This window comes from Paramormyrops kingsleyae, chromosome 11, assembly GCF_048594095.1.
Source record: "Paramormyrops kingsleyae isolate MSU_618 chromosome 11, PKINGS_0.4, whole genome shotgun sequence".
Lineage (NCBI taxonomy): Eukaryota > Metazoa > Chordata > Actinopteri > Osteoglossiformes > Mormyridae > Paramormyrops > Paramormyrops kingsleyae.
This window is the reverse complement of record NC_132807.1, coordinates 10,749,400-10,760,759: the sequence shown is the minus strand read 5'-3', so window position 1 is coordinate 10,760,759 and position 11,360 is coordinate 10,749,400.

Sequence of the window (11,360 nt, the reverse complement as noted above, 5' to 3'; positions counted from 1 at the left end):
TGTGCTCTATAAATAATGTTATTTCAAAGCTATCTTTAATGTATTCAGGACTTATCCTGGATAAGTGAGGACAAAGTTGTTATAAGTAAAAGAACAGTCAATCTGTGTTTATTGTTTTGTGCTACATTTACTGTTTTGCTACTGTTTGTAATGAGGGCTATAATTTTATGATATTTTTCAATTGTGAACAATGTAGTCCATTGAGGTTTCAATTTGCTATGATGCTAATATGGTGATTAATATGGGGGAAAAGCTTCACAGGTGCGAAGAAATTATCAATGAAGTATGATTGTTAATTATCTCTCTTCATTGTTAAGTGCTGCTTTCCTTTAATCTCTCACCAGAACTGGCCAAGGAAGGGCAGACTGATCATGAGAAACAGGCACTGAGGCCGGGTTGCTGCTGGGTTTGCTGTAGTCTGACCATCCGTTTGGTAAGTACAGTAGCTAAGCAGAGCGTGTCGCAAGAACAGCCAAGGGCAACCCCCTCCCCCACACCCACACACACACACACATCCAAGCGAGGAGCTGATCCGTTAAAGTTTGGAGACACTCGTGAAACCAATAGTGCAAAAGTGGAAAAAATACCACCAAACAAAAGAGGAAATAACATCAGGGGAGTCTTGTCATGTCTGCAGGGCTGAATTTTTTTTTACCACAAGGCTATTTCCGTGACATAAACGTTCAATAAGGAAATAAATCCAAAATCTTTCAAATGAGAGTAGCAAACTTCAGTTGCCTTTGTTCTCGCGATATTTCAGCATAGTGCCTCTGTATCCAAAGGGCCTTGTTTCTCTTTGAATGATTTGAATCGTTTAGTTAACAATATGTAGTTTCCTCCATCCATCCATCCAAACTAGAGTACCTGGAGGAAACCCCATGATGACATGGGGGGAACATGCAAACTCCACACACATGTAACCCAGACAGAGACTCAAACCCTGGCCCCAGAGGTGTAACCACTGCACCACCATGCTGCCCCTTAAGTTCTCCAGCCTTTCATTCTTAACTTTACAATGAGTTGGAGGTAAAGTAGTTGTTTATATAATGCATCATATTTGTTATTAATAATTTATCAATAGTATGTGATTATGGTTATGAGTAATATCTTTTATTTGAATATTTAGTAATACCTTATCTGTGTGAAATATAGAAGCATGCTGGGGTGGGGGGGTGCATGGATTGTCCTCTCACATCTACTCTGCCATGCGAGGCAGGGCTCATCATCCGAGTCAAAGGGAAATTCCCTGTACTGCCCCAATGCCCTGATGGAAATGTATAAACAAAAATAAATAAATAAAATAAACATGGTCAATCTTCTTTCTAAAAAATGTTCTGCAAGCTTCCCTGGATGGGACACCTGGCTGTCACAGTGCACATACAGCATGGTCAGAGCCATGAGGTCACAGAAATCACATATTTTTGGACTGTGGGACCAAGCCAAAGCAAAAACAAGGGGCCATGTACACTCACACACACACACGCACATACATGTTTGTAATTGTATCTTTGTGGGGACGCTCCATTCATTTCTATGGGGAACACTAATCCCAACATGATGACCTTAACCCCCACCCAGCCCTAACCTTAACCATAAGTATCCAAACATAATACAAGACTTTTGGCATTTTTAGCTTTTAAATTACATTCACAGATCTTTGCGGGGACCTGAAAAATTGTCCCCACAGTGTCAAAATAACAGGTTTTTATTACAATTGTGGAGGACATTTGGTTCCATAGAAATGTCCCCCCTCTTTCCCCCCCACACACACAGTTCCAACACCCCCATCATCACCAGCATGAAGAAAACAAACGACATCATCCTGAATGTATCAGGAGTTCTGTGGTGCCGTGACTGATCACATTTGGGAAACCGATACGATTCAATGTTTTCCACTTAGGCGATAGGATTCAGTGCTTATATCCACTGCAGCGCTGTTTCATGAAGACTGCTTGAGTATGATGGTTTTATGAGTGAAATCTCTATGGAGAAGTGCTGCTACACCCCTGAGTGAGATACTTCATTTCAGTATTTATTCTCTGGAGATCCAGTTGAAATTGATCTGAAAATGAAAAATATGTGTCTGCTGGAACTCTGTGAAAAACACAAAGGAAACAAAGCTGGGGAAAAATATCAATGACTGGAGTGTCACATGAAAGAAACAGCTTGCTAGGGAGGGGCTGTGAAGCTAGGCTTGGAAGCCAGATCCTGACCCTGTGGCAAAATGGTTTGATTGATGCAGGGATGCAGAGAGAATGCGTCCAAAGCCCAAAGAAAACATGTTTAAAGATTCTGCACCCGTGTTGGGAGATCCTGTTCCTTGGCTGGGAGATCCTGTACCCGGGTTAGGAGATCCTGTTCCCTGGTTGGGAGATCCTGTACCCAGGTTAGGAGATCCTGTTCCCTGGTTGGGAGATCCTGTACCCGGGTTGGGATATCCTGTTCCCTGGTTGGGAGATCCTGTACCAGGGTTGGGATATCCTGTTCCCTGGTTGGGCGATCCTGTTCCCTGCTACCTGCTTAGCTCTGGCTGCTGATGGATGAATGCTGTCTTTCTGATGTCAGCTCCACCTTGTTACTTTGCCACCACTACAAGCAGGCTCTCAGAGGCAGGTTCAACTCAAATCTGACATTGCATGATGACACTCTAACCAGTGTCCAATTTGCCATGTCTTAGCAAATTAATATAATGCAAATCCATCTGTGAAGATGGGGTGACATCAACACTCTTTACCAGTTTTGCAAATATAAAAGCTGGATCTATGTTAATGACAGCACAGAAGCTGTTCATTAGAATAAAATGGAAAATGCATTCGACGGGTAATAGGTTACGGTTTGCCAAAATAAGTGTTTCACATCATTAGAGGCAGTTTTCTTTGATGGTTCTGTTCCACATTACAAAAAATGGACCTTTTTTGTTCGAGCTGCAGCATGAAGAGCTGATTATTGAAATTCCCAGGGTGTCTCTGTGCCCACTGCATGATGTCAGTTCATTTTCCTTCCCACCTATGTACCACACACCATGTGTAATAATTAAACCGTGTCAGGAAATCATTATTATGCATGCTGGACCTCCAAGCCGAAGTTGCTACTTGCAGCCATCAAAGTTCTGTGAGTCTTTTATGGATGTCTGTGAGAGCCTTTTATGGATGCCTGTGAGAGCCTTTTATGGATGTCTGTGAGAGCCTTTTATTCAGACTTCCTGCCCTGCAGAATCTGGGCACCCCCGCCCCATGCAGCACCTCTTCATTAGCGGCTGAGCTGGTATCTGTCTTGCCTTCATTTTCTCTGAGCACTTTAATTGGCTCCCACTTCCTCTTTCTCTGTCAATTACAGGGCAGACTTTGATCTGAGTGTTTCGGTCATGCTGAGTGCTGGAGCCCGGCCTCTGGTTCCCCTTATGCGGTGTGCACTGCACACTGAGAGACCTGGTCGTGCTCTCCTTAAGCTCTACTCAGAACCCCTGGAGCCCGGCCTCTGGTTCCCCTTATGCGGTGTGCACTGCACACTGAGAGACACGGACCTGCTCTCCTTAAGCTCTACTCAGAACCCCTGCCTTAAGTATAAGTGCAGATTTGCTCAGATTTCCAGACCTACACACAGGTAGACATTCAATCCCAATAACCATCAGTCTGGCTGAACTGTGTCCTTGGATGAAGAGAAATCCCCAACAGCAATATTCACTCTATTTAAAACAGTGGGACAATAATTTGCTTTCTGGTCATTTGGGGCATTTTTTGCTTAGGAAACAGTGGTACAAACAAGCTGCTGTGCCTCATTCAAAATAACACAACTCTGTCCTTTCAATAAGGTTCAATTTTCTTGCAATGTTTTGTTACTTGCAAAGAAACACTGACTTCAATATGAATATTGTGTATTCTGTAGGCAAAAAATGGACATAAATGCTTGAAGAACATCAAAGGAAGTCAGATATTCATCCTAGAAAATGTATGTATCAGTCTGGTTAATTGGGAAATCATGTTGTTAATAAAAAGCCCAGATTAACCATGCCTGTTCAGACAAGATCAATTAAGACAGTGGGTGATACGTGAGTCACACTTACAGTCGTTCAAAAAACCAATTAAAATATCTCCTGATCTGTTATCCCACCTTCGCTGACTCCTGGCTCCATGTCACATGGCGCTCCGTAGGTGTGGTGTCAGTCGCAGGCCAGGGTGTGATTCAGAAATACATTTTATTGGGACAGGAGTTGTGCCTTTATTTTAGCTCCTGCCTTGTGTTTCCTCTATGTGAAAGAGAACGTGTTGCCAAGGAGAAAATGAGAGCTTGAGTTCCTTTGGAGCTCTGATCTCTGGTTCTGTTTGTGGCATTGGTGCCCTGTGAGCTCTGGTCTCTGGTTCTGTTTGTGGCGTTGGTGCCCTGCGAGCTCTGGTCTCTGGTTCTGTTTGTGGCGTTGGTGCCCTGCGAGCTCTGGGGCGTTGGTGCCCTGTGAGCTCTGGTCTCTGGTTCTGTTTGTGGTGTTGGTGCCCTGCCAGCTCTGATCTCTGGTTCTGTTTGTGGCGTTGGTGCCCTGCAAGCTCTGGTCTCTGGTTCTGTTTGTGACATTGGTGCCCTGCAAGCTCTAATCTCTGGTTCTGTTTGTGACATTGGTGCCCTGTAAGCTCTGATCTCTGGTTCTGTTTGTGACGTTGGTGCCCTGTAAGCTCTGATCTCTGGTTCTATTTGTGGTGCCCTGCTGTACCTTCTGATGATGGTGCACTGACAGCATTTGTTTGCTATCCCAACAACGTCTGATTGGTTTCTCCCCGGGTGCTTCCTTAAAAGCGCCCCTCCTCTCTCCTGAATGGTGGGCACTTTTATAACTAAAACCTGTGGCCATGCAGCAGCACTGGGCCGCTCTCTCACTGACGCTGTCCAGGTGCTGAATTGCAGATTTTCCGACCCTGTCCCAGGGTGGCTGGTTCCCACGTTCAGTAGGTCAGGCCAACCACCTGGTGAGGTCTGCAGCCACAGGAAGGTCACACCAACCTTGGGCAGCAGCACAGACCTGCAGGAAAGCTACATATAAGCAGCTTAATAACCTCCACCTTTCCATCACCAATCAGAAAAGATGTAAAGCTGTCATTTAAATGTTCTCCTGGTCTTGAGCGCTTTCCAGCATAGCATGATTTAACGACTAAGGTTTCACTATAGTTGCGCTGGGGATGTTCAGCATTTAATTGATTTTGCCTATGCTGCACTGTGCCTTAATACTGAAATAACTCAGAGTTTTGACAGTTTTTTTCCAATTTTATGTTGCCAGAAACAACCGTCAAAAAAAGAAATATGTTTCAATGCACTACATGAGAAGAGCTCTATGCGTTTGTTTTTTTCTGGCATAATATGCTTTGAATTACTGCTCTGACTTTTGAAAAACATCACGGAAACTGTGGCGTGTAGTCACTCAGCAGGAAGCTGTGTTGCATGGCAGGGCTGCGGGTTCGAATGCTGCTCCTCCTCTCTGCGTGCAGGGATTACACATGTCCCCTCGGGGTCCCACTACACACCTCCACAGTCTAACAGATGCTGTTATGGGTACATCTGTAATGCGGAATTACCCTTAATGTACACCTTTGTCAGAAGAGGAAAAAGAATCTGCACAAATGGGATAGAGTGCCATTGCATGTGTCGCCCTGTTACAGGCTGTGGATTGCAGAAACCCTACATGGATAAACAGGTATTGAAAAGTGGCGGATAGATACACAAAAGGACGTGTATATATCCAAAATGGATAAGTGGGTATTGAATAGTGGTGGATGAATACACAAACGGAAATGTGATATATACCCAGAATGCATAAGCAGATATTTATAAGAGGTGGATAGATACACAAATGGAAGTGTGTTATCTACCCAGAATGGATATGCAGATATGAATGCTTTATGAAGCTCTCGTCAATAATGCACCATAGATACTTTATACTGCAGTACAAAGCATCAGTAAATGCTTATAGCAACGATTATAATGCATTATGCAGGTATCTACTGTATAGTGCATTATAGATAATGCCTTCATAAATCATCAATAATGCATAATAAACATGGTGATAATGTGTTATGCCTTTTGATAAATATTTGTAGTCATGTTTATAATGCTTTATAAATGCATTATAACGGATTATGGATGTGTTTATAAATTACTAAAAACATGGCCTTAAGTAAAGTGTTATCATTCGTTCATATATCTATTACATTGTTCCTAATCTTAAATGATCATCTCTTACCCTAGCTCCTTAAGTCACGTACATGGTCCTATTAAACACCTTAAGTACAGCAGGACCACCAGCACCCAGGCAGCATGACAGCACATGCAGCATCAAAGAACATTCCTGCTGTCCACGCGGCACAGATGTTTCAAAGGGATTGCCTGCTGATTTGTATTAGTATGTTGTGTTAGATCTCTCAGATAACCCTCTTTCTTCAGTGGAACACAAAGTGCTGACCACATCATCAAACAGGCCTTGCAGTAAAAACATGAACAAACAAAATATCAATAAATATTGTAAACACATCACCTTTGGAACTGATGCAAATATTATCCAGTTAAATACATTTTTAGCCTCTTGAAAGGTGCAGAGCAAGGTTTAAACTTACCTCCTTCATTCATATTTTTTTGTGTTCAACCCCAGCATTAAATAAACGTATTGAGGTGAATAAAAGGATGAGAGTGTAAATCTTGACATTTTTAACATTTTGAACTTTTAGACTTCAGCCCGTGAACCAAAATCCATTCATACATTTTCCATTGAAGCTACAGTGTGTGTCACATGATTGCCAGGACTCTACAACTCTTATTGCTGGTTGCTTGTTTAAGTGGACTGATGAAACTGACATTTAAATGTGATTCGTGGGCTGTGATTAAAAAATGAATGCAGTCCCCCATGATCAGAATATGCAATTTATATTCATATTACATTGTCATGACATTTTCAAATTTGTGTTTCATCTGAAGTGTTCTTTTATAAATAATGTCTGAAAATGCCTTCTTCACTCTTACCTCAGGATTACATTTGTGTGTCTGTAGTAGATATTTTCTAGGTGCTGTGTGTTTATACCCGCAGCTGCTTCACATTGAACGTAATGCCACAGATGTATATGCAGACTGTACATGTCTGCTTGCATTTATATTTGTTCTATAGATTAAAAATTTTTCTTTAAAATGTAAATTTTTAAGGTGACTTTTATATAAGCACAAAAATATCATTAGGATGTAGAAAGAAATAAAGAATATTAACAGACATAAAATAAATTAATTGGAATAGTCTGGGTCAATAATGAACAAAATTTGATTAGATCAGGTTTGTGTTTGCAGTAAGCTAGAATGTGACAGCCATTTTAGTGGTCTTATCGCTTAGCAGCTGCTAGATCAACTCTGACCAAATATGTCCAACAGCTCCCTCTGTTGGTCATTTCCAGCATTAAGGCTATAAATGAACTACATTTGTTATCCAAGCAACAATTTTTGTATTAGCTCCTGAAGACTGCACCAACATTTTCAGTTATATTAAACAATTACAATAATCTGGCATCAGTTTCAATAATCGCAGCAGACTGGCTAATATGCTACCTGAAATAAACCCTTCATAGTGCCCTAAATCCAGAGAAGTCAGCTTAGACATCCTTCACATATTAACCTTGGTAGTCCAACGACAAAAAAGGAAGATTTTTACTGGCTGCTATTAAAGTACAAGGGAGCTAATGACAATGGAAGTTCAAAGACATTAAAAGGCAAACAGACTGGGAAAAAGCAATCTGTTGCCCCCATATCCCCCCCCCCCCCTTCCCCAGGATGTCCTTCTACTCCAAATAAAGGGATTTAAAGGGATTAGGGGAGAAATGTTTCGTCTGAGAGACACAGAGAACAGCAGTTGGCCCGTTTGCCTCTCAGTGGGTGAGATGATGTCGAGCCGTCTCTGGGATCTTTAAGCACTGTGTAGAATGCCGTCTTCTTGCACATAAATATTGCAAAGCTCGCCTGTCAGGACTCACACAGCACATTAAGTGGATCAATGTTGGGATGAAGGTGATACGATCCCCATATTCTGTGAGAGGGAAAGTCGTCCGCTTGGGTGGCTCTCGGTAAGAAGCAGGGAACAGGAGCCCTTGTCAGACCCAACTACGTCAAAGTCGGCAGCATTAAAGAAGAGCATATTTCTGCTACTGACCAGGTGGAAAGTGACTCATTGTATGGCCATTAAGAGCTGAAGACACAGCCTATTGCTACTAGCATTCAGTCAGGGAACATGTGCTGTGACCTCATCCTGAAGGCTAATCTGCAGTGCAGAGCATTATTATATAACATGTATTTCACACATATCGCATTGCATATATCCATGTATAAAAATTCACCATTTTAAAGGCACTTACCACATTTAAAGAGAAATCAGGTATATATTAGTTTAAAAAACAGTGACAACACGCACTGCGGTTGGCATCAGAAAAATCATTTTTAGTAACGACGGATAAAACAAATGACAGACATGTCACTTTCAGTGTCACGATTCAGCGTTAATCAGCATTCGTCTCACTCATAACCTCCAAATACAGTCAATTACAATGATTATCCCTGCACAGTGAGTCATAAACCAAACTGTTTATAAACATATAAAATACTGTTTTTAGATCTAATATATAAGATCTTCCAATCCTCCCATGAAGTCGTCACCTAACTGTTCTGGCAGTTAGAAAAAAAAATCCATCCATCTCAGACAGACATTATGCATGGTAGATACCTTCTACACATGGGAGGCAGATTGTGGCATTATCTCTGATACATAACAGGCAGGAAAAAAATGCCCATATATAGAAGAAAAGAATGCAGTTAAATTACAGTTGAAAAGCCCTTTAAGGCAACAGTGATCTGCAGAAGGAAGCTGTTAGAAATACTATGCCTCACATGAAGAATATCACAGTTATCAGATATGAAACCACTCCGTGTTTAATTATGACTGTGGCACAAGCCCTTTCCCCTTTCCTCTGCTTCCTGGGATGGATTCCAAGCCCTCAGCTGCCCTGTACTGGAAAAGTGGAATGGAAGATGAATAGATAGATGATGCACTTTATTGGGTACACCTGCCTGCCACTGGCCAGTACCTGCTCTGATAGATTAGAATTATAGGTATCAAAGGTAAGACAGAGAGCTGTAACAGGGGAGAGATATAGGATGGAGAGATGAGGGTGGGGAAGACAGGGGATATCATATCCAGGTTGTTTTTATTCCTTATTGTGATACAACCATCTAAAAATGTATCATGCTACACTATGACAGCAGAATGGAACTGGAGTTAGAACAAAAAGCATGAATAGGTCACACAAGGTGCTTATGCAGCGTCAAAGTCATTGTATGGGTGACTAACCAGCACAAGTCAAGCGGCACTGCATAACTGGTCCGGAAAACCAATAAAGAATCATACTCAACACAGTGACAGTAATGTGATAAATCCAACAGCAGATGGTACCAAGGAAGATGTTTTTGAAAAGATATGCAAAATTTGTCAGCATTCAATCAATATCTGGTTGACAATTATTACTTAGCTATATTTATGCATGAATCTTTGCAGGGAGACACTAGCTGTGGCTCAGTGGGCTAAGCCTGAGTGTCTGTGATCAGAAGGTTGCCAGTTTAAGCCTGGCCTTGCCATGTCTACAGGTTAGGGTTAATGTTCATGCAAAATGTGCCACACTGCAGGACATCTTGGAAGAAGTATCAGCCTGAATGTAGATGTCTGCAATTCAACAGCAACTCCACTGGGTGGCCTCATTCCCCATCACACTAAAATGGAGAGGGTGTTCCTGTAGCATGTCTGCCAATGTTCTCAGTATGTCTGCCAGCCACATGACAGGAGGCCCAGCAGTCCTGAGTATATAAACAGGCCAGGCAGACCGGAGGCCTCGTTTTGAGAAGCTTTCAGTGATGCAGCATTGGGCTTCACTAGCACAGATGCCTTGATCACTCAGTTCTTCTAAAACACTTTTTTTGAATTTCTAAAATTTCTAACATTGAAAATAGTTAAATACCCAGGGAGGTATTTCTGGAGTGATTCAACCTGAACAGCAGCTTAGGAGTCCTAAAGCAGTAACACTCCTGGGAGTTGAAACCTGAACTTTAGTTTATGTCATGTTAAACCCTAGGCTACTTGCTTTTCCAAAGAATTTTCATTGAAAATGATCTATATAATAGCTAAAACAGTATGAAGGGAGATTATTTACAAGTAGAAATTACATAACTGACCTGTCACGGCATTTAGATACGTTTATGTATACATTTCCTGGAATAAATTTATAGTCGTAGAGTTGAGTTCTTATAGTAAGAATAGGACAATGAATCTTAAGACAGGTGAATTGTGCAAGGACAATTTTTGTTGGGGAAAAAACAACCAATGATGGAATTAAAGCATTTCAAATATTTTCCCCAGTATAACTGGCATTCTGTTTAGGGTGTACCCCTGCCTAGGGTGTACCCTTGCTTAGGGTGTACCCCTGCCTAGGGTGTACCCCTGCTTGGGGTGTACCGCTACCTAGGGTGTACCCCTGCTTGGGGTGTACCCCTGCTTAGTGTGTACCCCTACAAAGGGTGTACCCCTGCTTAGGGTGTACCCTTGCTTAGGGTGTACCCCTGCTGTTTCACCATTGCCTTATCCAGGCACTTTGAAATTATGCCACCATCACTGTAACCACTGTGATCATCTGCTACCAATGCAATTCCCTATCACTGCTGCCAAATGTAGGTGGCAGCTTTTGTCCAGCATCTCCTGTAAGACCTGCAACTCAGTAGTGCTCTGTTTCTGGGAGGCAAAAGCAAATAAATACCATACAAATAAATGTTTAACTATCTACACAGAAACCAGTCAGTCTGGAAAGCTGTCATTCTTGCTGTCACCTAAGCCACGTTTCTTTTATAATACAGACTTGTGAGCTTGGCCATAAATCACGGCTTATCACACTGTGACGGAGCGGCAGTCACAGCGCAGGGAACCAGCACCCAACAAAGGTTCAGCGTCACTTTGTCAAACAGCAAGTGCTCCCACTCAATCAAAAAGTCCAATTAAACATGTGAGAAAATAATAAAAGCTTGTCTCTCTCCCGGCTTCAGCCAGGGAGACAGGGATGCCGCTTTGAAATAGCAGCATCACTGTCGGTAAGGGGAGAGACCAGAGACAGTTCCCTGCTGTCAAGCTTGATCTCCCCGGCCCCTCCCTCGTGTGTCACCCTGCTCACCCCCGGCACAGCAGACCCTGCACCAGACCGCACCAGGAAATCTCCCAGCCAGCTCAGCATCAATAAGGGCCCTTCTGCACCAGTGAGATTTATATAAATCCTGTAAAGAGACATCTTCTCAAAAAACTTCTCCTTATTCCTTTC